Raw genomic sequence first — 24,387 nt, 5'->3', positions numbered from 1 at the left:
ACAATAAATGAGAATAGGTCTGGATTCAGCCATAGCTGTGTGACTAAGACCTGTTAGAGTATTCTACCACATCCTTTTAGCAGCATATCACTAACAGAACAAAAGTTGATTTTCCTATCTTCTCCTTGCTGGACTTAACATGCCCTGCCTGTCATTCACAGCCATGTTTTAATTTAGCTCCTTCGGTTTTGCCCAGTTTGGAGGGAGAACACTGGGGCTTAGGAGGTCACCTGTGTGTGTCTGCTCTGTGTACGGCAAATCAGAAAACACATACCCAAACAATAACATAGAAGGCATTATCCAAAGCACAGAGATGAGTTTTAAGTGCTGTATTTTAGGCAGCTATTTTTTTGTATGCACAGGGAGCTTTCTTTTAAGTTTCCTAACCTAAACTAGGAAGGAGTAAGTGGGGGAAGGGGAAGGGGAAGAAATGGAACATGACAGGCTTTTACTGTTGCTATCCTAAAAGGAATTGTGGAGAAATTTACCTTTCCCTGTTAACTGTGAGGAAGAACGTCAAGCTTAGTGTTCAAAGCTGGACAGTGAGCAGTCGGCCTGCATTTCTAAGTACTCACACCTGCCTGAGGTGCAGAAAATTAGTGACAAGATGCGTATGGTCCCAAATATATACATATGAAATCTGTATATTTGTTATCAGCTCCACCAGGGAAAGAGATTCTGTCTAGATTGTATGTTGGGCTGTGCAGAAGAAAGAAAGGTAATCAACTTCTGGCTTTCTGGGAATGTTCAAACACACTCCCCCTTTCCCTCCCCGATGTATAGTTGTCATAGTGTAAACATTCTGCTAAATATTTCCTCCACCTGCTTCAAACAATTAAAGAATCATCTCTTAACAGGAAAAATAAATGTACCAAATGTCACAATGCCTCAGGGGGATCGAAAATGATAAAACAAATGCTGTAACATCTATTTTTGATCCAAAGGTAAACAAATGAAACGATGTGTGTACGTGTGTATACACATAGATTTACTCCATCGGTCATGTGATTCATCACTGAGGCTATTGGTTAAGGGAGAAATTACAGTTCCAACATATTTTCCAAGCCTTTAAACCTTTCTCATAAAATTATTTGGGGCTGAAAAATGTCTCCTGCTCATTCTCAAGCCAGGTCTCGGAAGTGAATTTTCTCGGAAGATTTCATAAAAAAAAAAATGTTCTGGGGTTTTATTTTCACATAATAACTTTGGAATACATTAGCTGACATTTTCCAGACACATTTTTGTGCTCAGCAGCTCAAAAGAAGCCCTTATTCAGGAGATGGACTAGATGGCTAAAAACAAAGAAAAAAATTTACCTTTAACCATTCTCATTGCTGCATGAAGAAAACTGACTTGGATCTGATCTAAACACTCCCATTTTATGAGTCATAAATCTGCTAGTTTTGATTGTCTCCTTCTTATAGGGCTAAATTTTGCAAGACAGTGTAGATCAGCACTTTCTCGTGAAACTAAATATATACTTTTCTTTGTCGGAAATAAGGTCTAGATTTCGCCTTTCGCTAATGCAATCCATGGGAGGTAGTTCAAAGAGAAAAAAGGAAAGAAATGACTCACTGTTTTTTCTTTCAGAGCTTCCAGAAAGTGATCTTTAGAAATAGAGGTGGAACAGGAGGGTTCCAGATAGCTCAGGCTCCAGATCATGTGTGTGGATGTCTAAGGAATTCAGACTGATAATTTGAAATTTAGCAATCTCCCAGAGGCCAAAAATGAGGGCTAGTTCATAGGAGTCCTCAGAACCATGTGCATAGAAGGTATTTATCACTCTGTCATAGTCAACTTTGTCATTTATTACATGCCTATGTTGCTTTGTAACATCAAGCTGTTAGCTGTTAGAGAGGACCCTGTGTATGTTCTTACTGCTTCCTCAGTGCCTACCTCTGTGACTAGGCTGCACGCTATCAGTGAGTAATGGGACAGGAAGAAATAAACCATAACAAACTCTGTGCTACACAATGCTTGAGCATCTCAAGCTAATCACAACATGAAAGAACTGATGAATCATTTGACTTGCAGGCTTCAGTTCAGTTCTAGCTCCACTGTTGATTTGGCCACATAGCTTGGGATATACTTGAATTATCTTTACAAGACTTAAAGCAAGCATGAAGCATCTTGTGTCCTTCCTTCTCTTGAGGGCATATTGACCTGCACCAACTCCCATACTGCTGCAGCTACATTGCTGCTCATGCTATCATTGTGATAGAAAAAGCTGGCTCAGGCAATCCTATGCTCCACTGCACTCTGCATCCTAGACACGTATTGCCTGCTTCTAAAATAAGGGTAAGAAGAACAGCAGAGGTTTTTTGAGGATAAAGATATGAATGATTACGAGATTCATGGTTTTGCTGAGCCAGAATCCTGCCTAGACAGAAGAAGTCACAGTCCTGCAGAGTGAGAATGTCCACTATTGTTGATGCAGTGGCCTTTCTTTTTGATGCTGTTTGTGGCTAACAACATTTAAGGTGCTGACATTTGAATCAATAACTAATCATTCTTTTTCAGAATAAGATCGTTTGATAATGGAAATGACAATGAAAGATAAAAGTTGGACTCATCTAGCAAAATGAAAGCATTCTTGTCAGTGGTATTAGTAGAGAATTCATAACTCTTTCCTTAATCTTCAGAATTTTTTGCTACAGTTCTAAAAGGCAGTTTTTTCCTGGGTGCTCTGCTTAAATGATGACAGATCTTCTTAGTTGTCAGGCTCAATTATCCATTCAGAGCACTTTATCAATCTGACTTGCACGAAGAAGGTAAATACATTAAAACCTCAAACCATGTAGAATTCTCTACAGAAGAGCATGTCCCTGATGCCATATACAGGACTCCAGTATCAGGTGATTTCAAATCTGTTTGCTTTAGAATGAAAGTGAAAAAGGGAAAACATAATGAATGGATTAAAAAGTGTCCAGTCAGAAGGTCATGTATCCCCAGCATCATCTAGTAACCTCCAGTTGAAATCAATGGAAATCTCCCTATGGTTTCATGAAACTTACACAGAGTCCATATGGATCACATAGTCATTCCTGCATTTACAGTGTGAGTTAAAGCTTGGGCAGTAGTAATTTCAAAAAGGGCTGTTGATATTGCAAGCAGCCATGTAAATATTTGTTGCAACTTAAGGCCCATTTCAATTGAAGCCAGTTAGAAAGTGAAGCAGAACAATGCAATGAAGTAAATTAAGATTTCATTGTGAACTTCAGTGGGTACAGTGTTGGGTTACCGAAGCAGTTAGAGTGCTTTTTCTGGGTATTGGAACAGCATCAGGTTTTTAACACAGAATGCTGAAAAGGATGGAAAAATTTAAGTATCTTGATGTTTTAGGGTGCATTACTACATGCACTTCAGCCTCTTCCTCACAGGTTTGGCTCATTTTTCTGAAGCTTTAAATAGCTAAGAAATGGCTTTCCTATGTTGCCCTAATACTGTTCTTTCTTTCTGGCATGTATGATATAGTGTATTGACATCACATCCATTAAATATGTCTTTCTTCCTCTCAGAAACTTCTTTAAGGTTAACTGAGGCACGTGGGTTCTATTTCATGTATTTGATGCTATTTAAACTGCAGGGCTCCAATTCATAATGACTTTAAAACAATGGAGGGATAACCAGCAGCTGGGTCACAGAAGTTGATACAAGGCTTCTGCACTAACTATACCCTATGCGTTATATATGATCGAAGCACTTTTCATTTCCTGAGCTCTTCATATTGCCAGGGAATACAATCCATACTTTGTTCTCTTAACATAACTTAGCTGTTTTAATAAAGGCTGCTGATTTGTCAATAAATAAATTAAATTTAATATTAATGCCCATGTTAACTACCTGACAAATGACACCTACAGTGCTTCTCACCGTTAATCTTTTCTTAAGTAGATGTTGAACTGGGGTGAATATTATGTATATTTGTGTGTATATGCATATATACATGCACACATATGTATACATCATCTTGAGAAATAGAACGATATGAGAAGACTGATTAAGTGTAATGCTGTCATAAAACTACTTCATATAATTCATTACATTTCTCCATATCTCCATTTAAGGATGTAAAACGGACTAGCCAAAACTTGAAAACTACAACATTTTTCAGCTGAAAGTTTCAGAGAACAAACCAGCTCAAAATATTTTAAAGGATGTGATTATACATACCAAAACTAATTTCAAAATGTCAGTTGGCAATCATATAATTTAGGAGCTTCAGACAGGTTGTTATACTGTGTAAGCCATGAGACCAAGAGGGTTCCTTTCCAAGCTGTTGTCTGATTTGTTGTACTCAATTATTAGACATGATACTCCTCCAACCCAAAGCCAGATATGTTCCAGATATGATTACTTTTTCTATAGCATGCAAGAAAAATAGTCTGTCCTTGAATACTGAGGTAGTAAACCTTGACAGCTGGAGATGCTGTGTTCTTATCTTCGGCAGTAAAACTTGCTCATGTTCCTACAATCTAAATGAAAAGTACCCAAATTGTTAAGATGTTCAAACATAAAACAGCTGAAAGTGTCCATGATGAACCACAAAACAAGTCACGATGCTTAATGTAACCAATAGCTACATTATAGAAACCCAAGAAGAGGGTATACAATGTCCTCCTATGTGATCAGACTACAACCAGACTTACCTTTCCTCTCACCCCAGCCTATCACACCCCAGTCAGTACTAGAGGTCAGGCCTTTAGAAAGAGGATTCTGGAAGCAACTGTGTAGTGTTTGACTAAGGCTGATCTAAGAATCATTGGAAAACATAAACTATGAACTGTGTTTAATCTGCCCATAATATGAAGAGAAACAACCAGCCCACTGCAAAAGTCTATCTGCATGTCTGTGTATATTTGCACATCATGACTGGAAGGAAGAAACTCACTTGTCAGAGTATCCTCTCTGCCTTGGGAATCATAGAATCGTAGAATAGTTAGGGCTGGAAAGGACCTTAAGATCATCAAGTTCCAACCCCCCTGCCATGGGCAGGGACACCTCACACTAAACCATCTCACCCAAGGCCTCGTCCAACGTGGTCTTGAACACTGCCAGGGATGGAGCATTCACAACCTCCCTGGGCAACCCATTCCAGTGCCTCACCACCCTAACAGGAAAGAATTTCCTCCTTATATCCAATCTAAACTTTCCCTGTTTAAGTTTGAACCCATTACCCCTCATGCTATCACTACAGTCCCTAATGAATAGTCCATCCCCAGCATCCTTGCAGGCCCCCTTTCAGATACTGGAAGGCTTCTATGAGGTCTCCATGCAGCCTTCTCTTCTACAGGCTGAACAGCCCCAACTTTCTCAGCCAATCTTCATATGGGAGGTGCTGCAGTCCCCTGATCATCCTCGTGGCTCTCCCGTGGACTTGGTATCGGTGACTTCATCCTTGGAGATTTTTAAGACCTGCTTTTGCAAAAACTTCAAGCAACTTTGTCTGAACTGATAGATAAATCTGCTTTGAGCAGTAGCTTGGATAAGAGACTTACTGAGCTCTCCCTCTTCCAACAACCTCAGTTCTGTGATCCTAAAGCAGTAGCTGAGTACTTATAGAGTGTCACAAGAAATTACTGTGCTGTACTAGAGAATGTATTTGTTTCCCTGTAGCATTGCTTTTTTTGTTTTGTTGGGATTGGGGAGTATGTTTGATTGTTTAAATTTTTTTCTTTTTTTTCCCCCAGAAGCTAGCAAGAAAGTAGATTTCTACAATAATTTTACATGGTAGCTTTTAGTTTTACCTAGCTTTTCATCACAATTGCAGAATCATACATTTAAAATGCTTCTCTTACTGAAAAGTAGCCCTAGAAATATTTATTTAATAAAGATCCATTAACGTTCTGCTGTTTTTTCTTTATATGTTAACGCTGATTTTATTTTATTTCTTTTTCTCTTCTGTTTGATGGTTAAACAAAAATAATAGCTTGCCCTGTGGGGATAAAATTTAAATTAAAAATAATCCTATTTAAAAACTTTTAAATCTTTGAAATTCATAGGAAAAACATAGTTTAATGAAATGTACAAGTTATTGTTGGGGTTTTTTTGTTCGCAGACAGCTTTTTACATCAGAAATGGGCATGGTAAGTTTTTAAATAGTAGTAATAAGAAAGCTTTGCAACTGAAACCAGTCAAATTATGGCTTCTAAATGTAGACAGTTTTTGTTAAATGTTTAGTATAGCCATTCAGGGAAACATAATGTTGGTTTATGCTAACTAGCACAGACTGAAAGTATTTTTCAGTCTCGATGTTGAGTTGTCTAAGAACCTTTGTTTATACTGTGTCCTATTTATTCAAGAAAATGAACTTCATTTTCAAGCTGGTATCTTTGAAATAGAGAATTTGCACTGCATGGATTCTGTCTGCAGCATCAGTGAAGTTTGCAAAGAAAACTAGTGGTAAAACCAGTAAAGTTCAAACAGCCAAATCTCTATTCTATGCTGTTATTACTCAATGGATTAGAGGTGTGAGAATTTACCTAAACATTATACCAGTATAAGTCTTAATAATTCTGAATAGAATTATACCTTTTAGTCTTTTAAGTTTCTAAATTAAGTGACAGTGACTTTTGTTTGTTTGTTTGGTTGGTTGGTTGGTTGGTGTTTCTTCCTCCTTCTCCCCTCCCCCTCAAATGCTATATATCACCAGGGACTGCTTGTGCTGCCTTTCCATCTCTGCTAAAAATTAAGATGGAAACATCACATTCAGGAAGTTGGTTCTAAAATTCTATTAAAAACTCTTTCTCCAGAGAGAGTGCTTTCCTCCTAGTCCTAGTGAATGAAATTTGCTCTGTGATTCTTGAAACAGACTGTGGCTCAGTTATAAGCTTATGAAGGCATTGGCTGATCCAGTGCAAAATTGTGTGCGTTTGAATGATACATCTCTTTTCTCAAGGAACACAGAATCTACCAGCCCGTGATACATAATTTTGGGTTTTTGTCTTTCAGAGTGCAATGCACTTGTATCAACATCAGGTTCACATCTGCCCATCTATACTGACGCGGTCATATAGCTTTGACTTAAAGGCAGAGCTTGTGATTGGAAGAGTAGAATCTAAAAGTTCTTGTACTTCATGGGTGCATGACTACATCAGTGATTATTTTAATTATTTTACAGAAAGTGTTTATTGTTTTCACAGAACTTTCTTTCCCATAGTACTAGAGTACTGCACAATACAGAGTGCACTTTCTAGCATTTTTCGCACATTCACAAAGGCTTTAGTTACAGTAACATATTAAAAAGAGATGGGATGCAGGCTTAGGAAAAGGCATCCAATCATCCAGAATGTATAACTATAATTAGCATGCTCCTTGGCACAGTTTTCTATTGGATCATCTAATACTTTCCCAGACAATTGTCAAGCAAAGTTTGGACCAAAGAATGTTCACAGTAAATAGTTTGGACAATAGCTGTGGGAAAGAAGAGAGTTTAGCTGTGTCATATTATTAGCCAGTAGGTTCTTGCCTTAAGTCATTTGTTGAAAGTGTATGCATGAGTAAAAATATAAATTCCAGTCTTCTAAGTCTTAAACAAATCTCCTAGCTGTTGGGCAATCCTTTCTTTTGCTTGCATTGACTCCATACAGGAAGTTTACCCTGTTTTTACAGGCCTAAATCTACAGTAATTTACCCCTGAAATTAGTCATTAAGTCTCTGAATAATCATCTCTTAGTCAGTATGTTTGTAAGGTTCTGCCTGAACAGCACTTACGGGATTCAATGAATACATTGCAGCGTCCTAACTTTATTGGGTTAATTTTTCTCGCAATTTCAGCTTGTCCCCAAAAATACAGGTGCTTTGTAAAGCCTGAAAAATACATTCCTCACTATACACTCTTACTCTTGAGTATTTCCGATGCAACCAGATTGAAATGTGCCTCTCATATTCTGAGTGGCCTGGCTTCCTAACACTTTTAAAGGGTCATTCACTTCAGTGAGAGTTTGCAACTGAATGAAAAATTTGCTATGTTTGATTTTACATTCTCACATGCTAAAAGGAGAATGATAGATAAAATTATCTCCTTCTTAGAACTTAAAAATTACCATGTCAAGATTGAATTACAAACATGATGAAGAGATGCATCTTATCCACATGAAACATATACATGCTAGTTGATATTAGTATGCTGATATGAAGCCAGAAAGATTTTTAGAAGTCCTTGACATCTAGACCTGGATGAGTTTCAAGACATGGTTATCTCCAGTCTAGTGCCATAATGAAGTAAACCAGATTTCCAAACATTCGCAAGAGTCAGTATCTCGCCCTCTAAATGGGAACAGGTGGATGAATACATTTGGAAACCTAGTCTATAGCTGTACTGTAATAAGAATGGAAGATCAGATGCTTTCAAGCACAAATATATTTCTTAGTACCCTGGAACTGCACAAAACTGTGTCATTATTTGTGTATATTTCAAACGCCTATGTTACAGAAAGATTATGGTCCTCCTAGAAGGCCAGGTATTACTTCCAAAACTAGAGGTGAAAAACACTGATTCTGTTATCTATGATTACTATTTAACTTAATAAATTAACTTCAATTACTATTTAACTTAATAAATTTTTAGAGATTTTATGAGTAAAGCTCATGCAGCTTTGGAACTGTGGGGTTTTCTTTAATCTGATTATTCACAGCTTGCTAATTTGTAATTGGACTTCTACAACTCAAAAACCTCCAGATTTCAGAAAAACTAATTTATTTTTTTCTTGGTCTAATTGTGATATTCACAGTCAAAAGTGGGGAGTGAGATTGCTTCTAGTGGGTTGTATTCAGTGTCCTGGAACTAATAAAATATATTATTGATTGCTTAATGAAAAACACCAAGTTCATACAGAATTACTGTGAGTGAGGATGGATATAACAGCTACTTATTCTGTTTTGAGGCTCACCTGCCATTTTACTTGGGTGTATTTCTGCATATCAAGTGTGTTTTTAAATTAAGTTATGGTTGCCTACAGGGCACTATGTTGGGTGGCTCCATTAAGGTGTCCTTATACTTTTCCTTCAATGCAGGGCTACCCGTTGCTTTTAATTTAGCTTAAGATCATCAAAATTAATTATGATTGAGTGTATAAAAAGTTCAAATAGCAAATCAAAGAGTTTTATTAAGTGCCCTTTAGATGTTCTTGTGTTTAGTAGTTTTAGCTTTTTATTTGCTCACCATTGTCTGATTCTTCCTGATTACTGTGAGGATTGGTAAAGTAGAACAGAAATGTTTAACTATGGTGGGAATAACTCTTTAAGTTCTTACTAGGGTTTGATATCCCTATGAGGAGAAATAAATTCACACTGTTCTACCAGTGATGATGCAACTCAGACCTGTAGTTGCCCTTTCCCTGTTGAGGCATTTAGTCTTTGCTCCTTGGCAGGAAAACAGTGGCTGTGCATCAGGCAAACAAAAATATTGGTGGTCCTCCTCCATCATCCCAATGGCAAAAATTCCAGTGTCACATTCCCACAACCATCATTGCCCTTGTAGCAGGAAATGAGCTCCCACAGTACCTGATGGACATAACACAGTGTGCCCACTGCAGCAAGCGTTTAGGACAGGATTTACTGGGATTTTATAGTTCACAGTTGGCAGGTGATGGTGAAGACCTGTCCAGCGGATGGTCCCTTGGGTGGACCTGCTGGTGTACTGTGTAGTTTACCGTCCTAGGGCACAGACCCTGTGAGGTACCCTGGGCATAAAAACTTCTGCTGGAATCCTCATCTATTTGGTGCCCAAATGGACAGTTAATTCCATGATTCAAATTCATACTATATAAACTTTTAGCCTCCTACTAGGGTGGTGGGATGCATCTGCAACTGGAGAATAAGATCTGGCATTCATTAGTGACACTGCATGTACAAAGCTTCATGCATAAGGGTTTGTAATATCCATGGTGGGTTCCAAACCTAATGATATTGTCATCAATACAGTCTCAGGCAGATGAGCCATCTATCAACCTCAACCTGGAAAAGTTGTCACATGTGGTTCAGCAAATAACTATCATGTATTCATCTTTCTCATGTTGCAAAGTAAAAAGACGCTATAGCTACCTATAATCGCCTTCAACCTTAACCTATCCACCCCATTACATTACATTAACTCAGGAATACCTTCAATATACATACTATACCCACTGATATGTAGATGGATGGGCATACCCCTGTTAACCAAATTCTACTTTCAGAAGATTAATGGTTTAGTGACCAACAGAATAACCACAACCATACTAGAACCATTGCATTGATATATTGTACATAACAATTCCTGCTAAACACAGCAGTGCTTAAACACATACCCTGAATGGACGCAACTGAAATCAGGTCCTCATTTCTACACCAATATACAGCCAACCAGACATACAGTCAATGTGCCAGATTATCTATTAGTTGCACTTCTCAGGTGAAATCAGCAACCCAGCAGACCTTGTATGCGCTAGCTTCAAGACTATTCATTCCTCTAAACTTGTTGCACAACTTCCTCTTTTGTATCTTTGATGCCTATGTCAGGTCCAGTATACTACAAGTCAATCTATTAATTTCTTTAACAAACAAAATTATTTGGGGGTAAAAGATGGCAAAAAAGTCTTACATAAATGATACAATGCTGGTTAATTGTAATATCCTTTTTTTTTCCCCAAAATTATTTCTCCTCACTGTCTCAAATCCCCCCTGTGCTTCTAGTCACATTTGGTTTTGATTCTCTTTGGATGTTGTTATACCTTTTCCTGCCAGATTAAACTTCTACTTACTATCAGAAATGTGTTTTTCCATGTAACCAATGTGCAACGTATGTCCAGGTCATTTGACAGATCAGCTGAATAGGTTGCACTTTTTCCGTCTCTCACAGTGAGGCATATTTTGAAGACTGCATCATTGCATGTTTCCAGAATTGCTTCCAATACCTTTGTGTCCTTTTAGGAATTATTGATATTAATTCTGAACACAGAATTCCAGTAATAGTGCTATTAATGCTGACTTACCCCTTTTATCATGTTCCCTTGCTTGTAAATCAATTAAGGATCATGTTAGCTCACTGAAGGAAATCAGGTTCAGCTGGTCATCTACTGTTATAGTCATTTATTATCAACCTAAGACAGAATCATTGCTCTCTGCAATAGCATGTCTCATCTTACAAATATTCCTTGTTTCTATGTAGAAGACCTTGCACTTGGCTGCATTAAAACCTATGTTGGATTGAACTGACCTCTTCAAGCGATCCACATCACTCTGTAAAAGTGACCTGCTCTCTGTATTATTTACCATTCCACCAATAGGTCACACCCAGTCCTCTGATTAATTGAAAGTAAAAGGAAATAGATTTTATTGTATATAAATTAGTTTAATGCATGAGGTCATGACTCAAAGCCCATTAGACTCACAGAAAGAATTCTTATTGAATTTGGGCAGCTTTAGACGGGGTCCTGAGTCAGTTGCAGTTCTGCTATCTTAGAAATTGTCCCAACTCCAGGGCTGAGCAGAATACATTATAGGCTTTCCTGACAGCTACAGAATTAATTTGCTTAGTTTGTTCTACTTTTTCGTTTTTTTACTAGCAAAGAACAACCGAACTCTCCAGGCAACATGGGATCAAAAGCTGGCTGCAGAGCTCAAACTGGAATTAAATGTAATTTTCAATAGCTTAGCAAGCTAATTGTCTGTGGATCCAGTTTCTGAAAATATCCGTGTGCATGGTCTTAATATGTTTTGTATTTTTTTAAAGAGTAAGTCTGGTGTTTGGTTTTTTTTTAAATTATTATTATTTTTCCTTAATTATACCAGTGAAAGGCTTGATTTCATAATCCTGAGTCAAAATTCATGCAGGTTTTCAGTTTTTGCAGAAAACTACAAAATTTCAAATTTTCATTCAAATGTGGGATGTATTTTTTAAAACACTGAATAATCTTATTGCATATTTTATAATCTTAAAGCACTGACTAATGCCAGTTGTCGTTGTTTCAAGTAAATCTAGGAATATAACTAATAATTCTTAGTAGAAGGAAAGTCTTTTGATACAGAAAAGAATAAAGATTTTCACTTAGCTCAAGTTTCCCAAACCTCAGTGTCTAATAGGAAGTAGAATGTACCTCCTTTGAATATGTCTTGCCTATATGAGTCACAAACTAATTTTTCAGTGACTGTTCCTTAGTGTTTTTATGTGTAGCATCTAATGTAGTAAATCCCTGATCTCAGTTTAGATTAAGGCATCAATATAATAACTACTAATTTTTCAGTTGAAAATAAGCTGCTACAGAAATAAAAAGGGGTTGCTTTGAGGTGAACATTCTTCAGCATTGGCTTGACACCATTTTCAACAGTCAACTACAGAAAGATTTATTGATCAGATGACTTTCATACATACAGTACAAATTAAAATCCCAGTACTGGAAATCTGTGTAACAATAAAACCCTGGACCATGTCTACATTTGTAGAGAAAGGCATGAATCCGTATGAATTTAAGAGCTATAGCAACCTGCCTTAGCCCACAAGGTATTCCCCCCATTTTCCTCCCAAAATAGCCAGGGCATTCAGAAAGCTTTTATTGTATTCTTTTATTGGTATTAAAAATAGCCCCTACAATTCTCTCCCTCCCAGTGGCTAGAGTCAGAATTTTATTTGCTAATTGTTGCCTATGTGCTTTGGCACACAAGGCTATATTTTTCAGTATCAAAGTAGTTGAGTAAGCTAATTATACTGATCCTAAAACATTCAATGCCTGTAGGCTTTCTTCAGTGCTTTATGTATTTGTATCAGAAATGAAGTTTGTCTTGTCTTCTTGCTGTGCTGTGCATGGGTTCTTAACCTCCTGCTAAGATCATAGCTATTGATTTGGGTTGGCTCTGTCTGTAGGTGCCTGGCATGATGCATAATGCCTTACAAAGCATTAAATACCTGCTTCTGAAAACTGGGATGTTTGTTGGTACTTTAAGGCCACCAAAAGCACATCTTTACTAGTCAACTGAGAATACTGCCTTAATATAGTGACCTAAAATCTGGAAATTGCTGGTGGTGTGCAGTAACTTGAACAATGGCAGCAGATGTTGAAAACTGGGTGGATAGCATCCTGTCATACAGCTGATAGCTTGTCGCCAGTGGATTTTATTAAAACTTCTTACATTTTTTCCCCAACATTATTTTTTATTTCTTCTGAAAAAAACCCCACATAATTACATGTCAAGGGATAGCTAAGTTTCATGTATGGTCTTATATAATAAATTCAATATATAGGTCTCACTGTATGAGCCATTCTTCTATTGCACTGATATTTGCAGTTCAGCAGTTGTATTTTCATTAGGACATTTCTCCAAATGTACTATGAAGATGCAAGGAAGTGGAGAGTGACTGGGCTTTTTGCTGTGTTTTTTTATAGTGCCCAGATGTAAGAAAGGGGAAGTGACAACTGTAGTGACGATGTTGGGTGTTGTTCAAGTTTAACTGGGCAATTTCAACAGGTGAAACGTCATGGCACAAGTAGACAGTGAAACATGAAAACTGAGGAAGGAAAACCAGGCAGATTGTCAGAAATGTGTTCCTGGCTTAGTGACAGAGGCTCACTTCGGCAGTCACGCAAATGTGTGTAACTACTTGTGTGAATGGTGTTGCTGAAATTAAGGGAAGGAAAGATCTGAAAAGGATATTGCTACAAATATTTTTTCAGTATTTTATCATTCAGTTTATAGAATAGTTTAGCTTTTACTGCTCAGCTTTATAAAACACTTAAAAAAGTATTGATGCAGCAGAGGCAGGCATATGAGTAAGCTAGCAGTATAGACTTACAGCTCACATTTGTATGACTCATAAGATACAGGCTATGAAAAGTAGGAAAAGCTTTAATGCTAGAAATAAGAAGAACATTTGTTGCAGTTTATTTTTTCCATCAATAGTGTTGAATGGCAAAAGAGTTACCCATTCTTTTTTTTTTTTTTTTTTCATTTTAGGGAGGAAAAGTAATTTACAGATCCACCCTCGCTGCTCTCTGCTCCGTGAAGACCAAGACAAACAGAAAATCCTGGGTCTGCTTTGTTGGAGGTTTCAAGTAGCCACTAGGAGGAGCTAACTGCCTTGAGAAGGTAGAGGATTGATTTACTAACAATTCTAATAAAAAGCATTAATGAGTTCAGTACTGAAAGTAGTGCTCAGCTAAGGTAAAGTTGAAGTATTTATATATTATTTACAATAGTTACATAATAATCTGCTGGATAAATGCTCTGTTTAATGCTAAAGTACTTCCAGGCAGCAAAGGTGTTCAAGGGCCTGATTTCAGAGCAAAACTCAGAACACTGTTCTCTCCTAGAAGATAATATCTGATTCATGTCAGTTCCTTAGAAGGAAATGTCCTGTATTGTATGCATTAGTGTGAAACACAGATAAAATATACGATTGAATAAAAAAAGAAATAAAATGTCTCAGTTCTGTATATGGTTGAGTGTCAATGTATGTTAAGCCAGGTGGTCTTGTTCATAAGCATGGCTTTTGGACAAATCAGCTTCTGTTTTTCCATAATAGCCTTTTTTTCTGCATTATAATCTCTTTATATATTTAATACTATAAATAAAATAGCAGCATAGAAGAGAACTATAAATAAAACACTGGCATAGAGGGGATATGCCAAAAGTGATCTCTCAACTTGTTTCTTAATAGCAGTGCCAAACATAAAAGAAAACTCTACTCAGTGTCACACTGGAAAGGATGAGGGAGCAACTGTTTCGTACTTCCTCAGGCCAGCAAACACAAATAGTCACACTGGGAAAGCTGTAAATAGGGTTGCACTTAATGATTCCTATCAATTGAGGCTTCCTTTTTCTTCTCCTTAACATGTAACTTATTGCTTATGAAAGATGCCAGAGTGAGAGTGCTAACCTCTTATTAACAAGTGTTTTGAAAAAGCTGTGTATTTCAACCAAAAATCAAGCAACATGAACAAAGTATGAGGTATTGCTCTTCTATCCTAATTTACAAGACTGCGAGTGAAGACTTGTGTTTGGCGTATGATTATAATCACTTATATTCTGTCTGGTGAAGTCCACTTCAGGGCAAACACATCCTAGAAATCATGTCTTTTCTTGTTTAAAAATGGAAGGATAAAATTTGATTTAGAAAGGTAAATATGAAATATACACTTTTTTCTTTATCAAATATACACTGTATTTTTCTTTCTCAAATTTAGTGAAAGTCTTGAAATCAAAAATATTACAGCTGACAAAACATAGCCCAAGAAGCTTGGTGAAACAAGGTTTATTTTAGAGATCTGGAAAAAGAAAAAAGGAAAGAAGAGAATCCTAGATTCTCTAAAGGCAAATTTCAGTGAGGATAGAGGTGATTGCTGTGAAAAATGGCTAAAAATATTCTTCTGTGGATGGTAATAATCAGGGCAAAAAGGGACAGCATGAGCTGACCATCTGTGTTCAACAAAAAGATATTTTTTACATATTCAAATATACACTGCTATGAGTAGGAATCTTTTCCACACTAATGTAATTAGCACCAGCAGAAGAAAACTGTCTCCTGTTTGTTTATAAGCAAGTAAAAAAACCCAACAGTAATGACAAAGTTAGAGCATGGTTTCAAAGCAGCCCTTTGCTCTGAAAGAAGTTGCTGCCAATCAGCAGAATACTGTTTTTAATCAGGAAAAATCTCCTCTCCCACTGAGTTCAGGCAGAAGGTGATCATCTGCCTGTCACAGGTTGCCCTGTGACTTCAGTGCTGACTTCAGGGTAGACTGAGGAAGGCTGCAAACTGCTGCCTTTCACTGATGCAAGTTCTTGATTTGCAGGGAAGAAGCCACTGCTGCTGTTAATGAATTCAAAATGCCAGTGTAACAAGGGTCTAAGCTTTGCAAAAAGGTAAGCATCTGCATTCAGAATTTGGTGCAAGCTTATTTGAGACAGTGTGTTACATTTTATGAGAAAAATAATACCCAAACCCCAGTCGGAACTGACAGCTCCTGTTTTATTGTCAGCTCAGCTGAGGTGCTGCTTCTCACAAAAGTCTCTCAGTGTGTCCAGACCTTGCAAAACGCAGGCTGGGTCAACCAAAGGCAAGAGTTTGCTGCACTGAAAATTTAGATATATGGTCTTATAATTTCTGTTAAATTAGGATGCCAGAGGAGCTGGTATGTGGGATCTAGTTGCTGTCACTTTGCAGGATCTGTGAAGAGCATTGATTATGATCTCACTCCTGCTAAGGTCAGGAATACATATACTATAGCTGCCTCTTGCAGGTGCATTTATTTTGGTGGGAGGGATGTCGAGCTGGTGTTGCAACAAGACCTAGGAGCTATGGAGAGCTGCCTATGGGTGGCAGAGGGTCTTAAACCATTTCATAATACTGGTTCCTCATGAGTTTACTCAGATATTTACTCAGATATTCTGAATTCCTTCACCACTGGCATTATTAGGAAGCTCAAAGTAAAAGAACATTGATACAGCATAATGTCCCACATCAACCATTTCACCTACGAACTCTAATTGTCTGGACGAGTTCTTTGCACAGACACTCTACTAGAAAATAAAAAACAGAAGTCAGATATTGTAGAATCATCATAGAATCATAAAATGGTTGTGATTGGAAGGGACTTTAAAGATCATCTAGTTCTAGGGCAGGGTCACCTCTCACTAGACCATGGTATTCAAAGCCCCATCCAACCTGGTCTAGAACACTTCAAGGGATGGGGCAGCCACAGCTTCTGTGGGCAACCTGCTCCAGCACCTCACCACCCCTATAATGAAGAAATTTTTCCTAATATCTAATCTATATATAAATACAGATTCCTAATAGATTTCCTAATATCTAATATAAAATCTACCCTCTGCCAGTTAAAACCATTCCCCATTGTCCAGTCCCTACATGCTTTTGTAAAAAGTTGCTCTCCAGATTTCTTGTAGACCCTTTAGGTATGGGAAGGCTGTTATGAGGTCTTACTGGAGCCTTCTCTTCTTGAGGTTGAACCAGCCCTAGTCTATCAACATGTCTTCATAGGAGAGGTGCTCCAGCTGTCTGTCATCTTCATGGCCCTACTCTGGACTCACTTGAGCATGTCTGTATCCTTCTTGTGTTGGGGGCCCCAGTGTGAAGGCAGTACTCCAAGTGAGGTCTCACAAGAGCAGAGAGGGAGGGAGAATCACCACGCTTGACCTGCTGGTCATGCTTCTTTTGATGCAGCCCAGCATAGAGTTGGCTTTCTGGGCTGCAAGTGCACACTACTAGGTCACACTGAGTTTCTTGTCAACCAGCACCCCCAAGTCCTTCTCTGCAGGGCTCCACTGAGTCTCTTCTCTGCCCAACCTGTAGCTGTGCCTGGGATTGCCCTGACCCATGTGCAGGACCTTGCACTTCACTTTCTTGAACTTCATGATGTTGACATTGGCCCACTTTCCAGGCACGTCAAGGTCCCTCTGGATAGCATCCCTTCCCTTCATTGTGTTAACTGCACCACACAGCTTGATGTCATCGCCAAACTTGCTGAGAGCACACTCAATCTCACTGTCTATGTTGCCCATGTCCAAAGATGTTAAACAGTGATGGTCCCTTTATTACAATTCCAGTAAGATGCTGTCTTGGACCAACTGGTGAGTTGTTGGCGGATGAATATCAATCAGCTGTGGTGGCTAAAATGCTTGTTATCTCTGGATGCCTCTACGGCCAAACTGGTAGATCAGAAGATAGCTCACCTCAATCACTCAAGACCACAGTGGCTTGGCTAAAAAATAATTAGTGACTTAACAGCAATGCATTGCAAGAAGCAGCTAAGAGATGGGTGTGCATTGCACTTCCTTGATATGCAACCTCAAGTAGCTGCCTTCAAAACTTCCATCTGTACCTGAGAGGTGTCCTGTTAAAAAGATTATTTCTTCATTTTAGAACACAATTTTTGACCTTGATGATCTTAAAGGTCTTTTCCAACCCAGTTGAATCTCTGATTCTGTGATTTTCCTTGCATGCAGAGCACCTATTTAATCCTGAATGAACTGTAATTTGAACATAACACAATAGTAGACAACAAAAAGTCTCCATTAGAGAGGGAAATTTGTTCTTCTGGGCTAAATTTGCTGGGCTTCTTAATATAGCTCCACTCCCTCTAGGCAGCAAAGGTCCTTTACACTAGTACAAAACCTGAATAAATATCTGAGATTAGTAGCTGCAACAGAAATATGACAACTCTTTATTCCTCTTTAAGTGAGGTTTAGTGTTTAAAATACATTTAACCTAATTCTACTTGGAAAAACTCCTAATCTTTTAATCTACATTTTCCTGCAAAATTTTTTTCAAAAATAAGTCTCTCTCTTATCTGAGCACCGGAATCTTTGTTTCCTCTTCCTTTTTCTTTATTGGAGGGTGCCATGTAACTGAACATGCTCCATTCTGACAAAGCTCTTTGGCTCTTATCCCACTATAGAAAATAAGGCAGCTGGGATAAAATCAGGTAATAAAATGTGTTAAAGTACAGTAACAAATGCAGGCTTATGTGACTTCAGTCAAATGCTGAGGTTTTCCACTGTGAGAAAATTTGATTTTACATCTGTTCATATTCTTCTAGACAAAAAATATTATTGTATGTATCCTTGATTTAAAATGATCTTGGCTTATCGACATCTACTTGAAATAAAACTTCTAAAGTAAATGTAACCTTTCTTGTGTGAAAGTTGCATATTATAGTTAATGATCCAAATTCTAAATTCTTTGTGGGCATTACTTAAAGCTCCTACTAATCTCATTGGAAGCTAAATTACTGCCTCATGAGTATTAGTAATAGCGATCCTAAACACTGTTTTAAGAAGCCACTACAAACTCCCTAAACAAATTTGCTATGTGAGCACATAAAACTGAAGGTTTGTTAGGCTGGGAAGCTCCATCTTTTTCTGCAAATTATCCTTGGTTTGGCAGCTGCTATTATTTATGAGAAGAGACCTTGTAAGAAGCTGGGTAAACTTGAGGTATCCAAAATCTTTGAACACCTGTTCTATTAATGACATGGAATGTGTCCTGTGTATAATAGCAGCAGTTTCCATCTGAGAGTTTATCTGAGAGAATTGGGCCTAATAAGGAGGGTAGAGGTTCTCAGCTAATGAGCAAGTCGAGGTTCTGATCTGTTAGGTTAGATAGAAACTACCCTTTCTTTGAGACTTAAAATAAGACCTGGGCTTTGGCCTTGTTTTCAAGCATTTATTAGCCATCAGTGGCTTAATATGTCAATATTATTAAGTTTAAAATTTCTATTTCCAGAAAATATTAATTGGATGGAGCATTCACAGCTTCCCTGGGCAACTCCTTCCAGTGCCTCACCACCCTAACAGGAAAGAATTTCTTCCTTATATTCAATCTAAACTTCCCCTGTTTAAGTTTTAACCCGTTACCCCTTGTCCTGTCACTACAGTCCCTAATGAAGAGCCCCTCCTCAGCATTTTTATAAGCCTCCTTCAGATACTGGAAGGTTGCTTCAAATCAAACTAAAAGTTTTGGGTTTCAGCCTAGCTTAAGAGAATTACTTTATGCTGATCTGACTTAATGTTTACCAATAATAAGTACTGTGTTAAGCTAGTCTGTTAAAGGTAAGTAGAGTGGCGTCAGCTTCTGTGTTCCTTGGGTGGCACATGCTGAAGACTAGCCCAACTTATAAATACGTACTTAGGCCAAACAAAGGTTAAAAAGACAAAAGATTAGTTTTATTTTCTGTTGTAGCTTGAATTCTTTCTTGTTCAGTGTATGACAAAATAAATCCAATTTTGTGGCTCTTAAGTCCAAGCAGTATAAATTCTGTTTTCACTTCAATTAAGCAACTCTAGTTTTACAGTGTGAGACAGTTTTAGTCCAGATTTTGCTAATATACATAGCTTTGTTCCTACTCTATACAAAGTACTACATATCTTTCCTCTTGTCATCTTTATAAAAGTGAAAGGAATTATTTGCAGTCCTCCATTATATAGAGTCTTGTTTCAGAACCTTCTGACTGGTATTTCTCTGACATCAATGGCAGTTTTGCTAAGGATATGTAAATGTCATAAAATGTTTTGTTCTACCACAGACGCAGGCAAATAATTGGCATCTGTTTTCTGTTGTCTAGCTGCCATTGTTTTCTGAAACAGAAGCTTCTATTTCTCATCTAAATCCTTGATGAATTCAGTCTCTAATGGGATTCAAAGATTGTTAGAAAAAGATATGAAACATTCTGTTAAAGGAAACATAAAAAGTTTCATGGTGATTTTCATGTAGTTAATTGTTCAAACTGTGTGGGATTTCTTAAAATAATCCAAATAAAATCTCCAGAATGTTTATCTTGACAACTGTAAAATTCCTCAGCTGAATAATATAATTGCTTCTGGTTTTGTCTGGATATTCTTGATAAATTCTATTAGAATTTAGTTACTTCTGTCATCATCGTTACTATTTTGCAAAAATACAACATAAGTTCTGTGTGTACAGAAGGCAGATTTTTCAATTGTAACCAACTATTATCTAGCAAGATATAAAATACTTCTTAAAATATGTATTCAACTCCTTATAACTAGTGCTTTATAGAAGATAAAATAGCATGCTGACTTCAGGAATTCTTTTGGCTAAACATATGACATTAATACTCACTAACATGCTTTCAGATTTATTGCCAGAGTGGTAATTAAATCAACACCTTCGTATTTTTATATTGAAAAGAAGCCAAAGTGCGTTGGGTCTTGTCACTACATAGCAGTGTGCGTGATACTTAAGATATCAACACAAACACTGAATAAAAACATAATTTTTTTATTAAGTGAAGACATGTTGTAATTTTATCATGAACCGATACTCTTCTACTACATAAGCAAAATACATGGTAAAGGACTAAGAGGCAGGCAAGCGGATGAGATGAGATCAGCTTTTTTCTTCATACTTAAATGCTTTCAGTTTGTCATTAGATACCAAACAGCACCCAGAAAGCTAATTCCAGTTTTTATACTTATTGTTTGCCATTTAGACAAAGTCTCGAGTAGTCACTTAAGTTTATGGGCAATATTTGCCTAAAGTAATGCATAATCAGATGCATTTTCTGCATTATTTCAGATCAGACCAACATATGTACATTAACAGTGTAATCTGCTCACAGCACACTTCAGTAAAATTCAGATCCTACAGCCTCATAAAATGAGTTTCAAATTTCTTCACTGTTGTGAAATGAAAAAGATACAGTTTTAGATAATGTGAATCTGTGCTTATTTATAAGCAGTATCACTAAACTGCTTATAAATTATAAAAATATGTAAATGTAGGTAGATATTTGCTTCCAGAGCCCTGAATCTACAAGATTATTTATCTGGTGTAAGACAAAACTTGTTATGGGGTCGTTGTCTTTTCATGTATCGTACATGTGAGACATTTTCATCTCAGTCCTATCCTGTGGCCTGTGTGAATTACTGGGGGCTTTTTTCTGTCTAGTCCCTAGCAGATTCAGAAACCAAACCACTGCAGATCTTTATCAGATACTTTACTCTGGGCTAGGACTGATAGGGCAATGACACATAAGAAAAAAAAACACAGTTACTCTCTCACACAGAGCGCTTTGATGCTAGCAGGAAAAGGTGGGGAAGTTTTGTTTTGTAGAGCCCTTATTAACTGCACCATTTCTAAGACAAAATGGCAATAAATGCATTTACAGAATTTTAAATGTGAATCATTGAAATAATGAAGTCTCACCAAAGTAATTGTCTCTCTCTCCCAAACCTTGTTGGTTTGGTGATGGTCAAGAATAATTGGCTGAGGTTTCATTTTAACTTTACAGTTAGTTACCCAGCATCCCCAGATTTGACCTTCATCAGCCTCAGTTACTATTCCTAGTTTAACTGTATGCTTACTTCTCTTATTCTATTTTATTTCCTCCTCCTTTAAAACTTCCATTACAAAGTCATTATCTGTGCCAAGTAAAATCTTGGTGAAATACTCTCTATAATTCATTCAACTTTTCTAGTATCAGAACATGGACTGCAGCATTTCAAACTGATCTGCTATTTCTAGAAATTTTCCTATATTATATTATTCTAGTTAAATATTAAGAAGAACAAAGAAGAAAAAGAACAAAAACCTGTGTTTTGAAGAACAAGCCCATTTTTTTAGAATTTTTTGCACATTTAATGTCTTGCTGATTCTGTTTGACACCTGAAGAGTTGGTCCCCAAAACTTTTCTACTTTTTTTTTTCCCCCAACTTTGCAGGCTAATCTAATAAAACCAATGTCTAATGACCTCTTCTTTAACCCTCGTGGCTGCAGCAGCACTACTACTATATTAGTGGTATTCACTTCTCTACTGCAGTTTATAAAAGACAGGTTTTGAACTCTTATCAAAGCATAAACATATTGCTACCAATTTCTCCATCACGGAAACAGCTACACAAACAAGCTTCATTAAAAAGTTCACCCTGTAGCAGAATCTTATTCTGTGTGAACACTCTGGCCAATTTAAGTTTGCGCATTTTTCTATGAAATGCAAATCATGCAAGGAGACTGTTGCTGTCCTGTGACTCAATAACTATTAAGCTTCAGTAAACACTTAATGACATATGGTAGCATAGCATAATTCAGTGAAAAGGCAGAAGATTGTGTATTTCATGTTTCTTAAGTTTATTGTAGCAGAATTCTACCTAATATATTTTGAGGTGTTGTTAACTGAATTTGTACTGTGTAAACACTTTTAAGAAGGTTATTTCCATAATACAGAACCTAAAACTTCTTGATTTTATTATGTTGAAATATTTAGATGTATGCTGAAGTTTTTCTAGTATTTCCCACTGAAAATGTTATAACCTTACATTTTCTAAAAAGATGATCTCAAAAACTGTAAAATTTCCTTTTCTGAATGAATTCAGTGGAACTGTTATATAGCATGCTTCTATATGTTATATGCATGCTATATATTATTTAGCATGCTTCTATGAGGCAAGGCATATTACACTGCCTTAGAAGTTGTTTATTAATCCATCTTCCCCCTTTCAGGGTGGAGTCTATGCCATCTAAATCTCTCATAAGTCTTATGATTATATTTCTTCCTGATTTGTAGGTTTATCTGTGTCATTCATATGAAACAGTAAGTTCATCAGGATTGGGAACTAGAATTTCCACAGGAAGTGTACAGATATGAGGAAATGTACCTTTAATGTTGAAATAATTCAAGGTAAAGCATTGCTTATGATTTTGACAAATCTGGAGAGAAAAAAAGTTCTGCACTTTCACTCCCCAAAATTAAAGTGAACTGTTCTATTTTTAAGGTTTGTCCCCTGCGTTTTGACTTATTTTATTTTTTGCCATTATTATTTCTTTATACCATTTGAAATTACTTATTTCTGTCTCCAAGTAGATTTCTTCCTTTTCTGATCTCTGTCTTTTTCTTGTAGATCAGAGTTCCAATATGGCCATGCTCTTGAAAAGGAAGAACTGAATACACAGCTCATTTACCAAGGCAAAAGTGTTTAACTATGACCTTAAGCACATGCTGCTGCTTGTTAGTTCAACTGAAGCTACACAAACATGATAAAAGGTAACTGACCTTTATTCTGTGCTCTAGGTATCTGTTTGATGATGATCTCACTTTGTCCAGGGGTTTAACAAGTGTTTACTTTATAACTATCTGATTACATGATCCTTTTTCCCCCAACTCTCTCCTTCATCAAATGATACAGCTTTTTCTCTGACATTTCAAGTGAGGGTCACTGTATTTATGCAGTGCCAAGAACTAGGAATAGTCTTATGTGCTGAGTGTGCTCTTCCCCATTGTTCTGCAAATTAGTCAACATGAAACCAAATAGCGATAATGTGTTGTTATGATTAAGGTTAATAAGCTACTGATTATCTCCATAGACTACAGTTCCAGACACATTATTTAAATGGATTGCTTTTTTGAACTAGTTGATAAAAGATTCAGATTTCCCCTCGCAGCGATAAAAGACATTATAAACCTTTAAAGGCATAGGGAAACATTACACAACTGAACAGTTTACTCTGTTCAATGCTTTTCAGATTTATCTTATGTGATAATAGCACACTATAGCTCCGGAAACAATTGTTAAAAAAAAAATGCTCCTCTATGTCTCTGTGACTAATCCACTTGAATAAAAACCCAGCTGTCTTAAGCAGCCTATTGTACCTTTCTGGTGTGCGCAGCATATTTAACAAATGATGCTGTTCAGTTAACCTTGCTTTCTAAACTTTTTCAACATTCAAGGCCACTAGTTTTACATAATCTGTTTTTTACCAGCAGTGATCTAAACATGAATTAAATAGCTCAAGTCTTCCAGTAAAACCACTGAGTACAGGCCAGTTTATAAACTTTAAAACAAGCATATTAACAAACAAACATAATTGTAGTGAAGTCCTTGGAAAACACTTATACTTTAAAATTAACAAGCCTTTTTTAAAAAAACACAAGCTTAAAAAAA

The 24,387-nt window shown here is 37.0% G+C and overlaps 1 long non-coding RNA gene across 1 annotated transcript in view; it reads left to right on the top strand.

Annotated features, from left to right (window-relative positions):
* The window catches only part of LOC133213881 (uncharacterized), a 247,161-nt gene extending 223,675 nt beyond the window's left edge, over nucleotides 1–23,486 (top strand). Inside the window, exons 4-5 of the long non-coding RNA XR_009725924.1 lie at nucleotides 23,013–23,126; nucleotides 23,347–23,486. This is a non-coding gene — a long non-coding RNA (uncharacterized LOC133213881). The remainder of the gene's footprint in view (nucleotides 1–23,012; nucleotides 23,127–23,346) is intronic.
* The last annotated feature ends 901 nt before the right edge of the window (nucleotides 23,487–24,387 follow it).

This window comes from Neopsephotus bourkii, unplaced genomic scaffold (genome assembly GCF_033783945.1).
Source record: "Neopsephotus bourkii isolate Nb327-2 ecotype Australia unplaced genomic scaffold, CSIRO-AGI_Nbou_v1 NB_855, whole genome shotgun sequence".
In the NCBI taxonomy this organism is placed as follows: domain Eukaryota; kingdom Metazoa; phylum Chordata; class Aves; order Psittaciformes; family Psittacidae; genus Neopsephotus; species Neopsephotus bourkii.
This window is presented reverse-complemented; position numbering and strand designations above follow the sequence as displayed.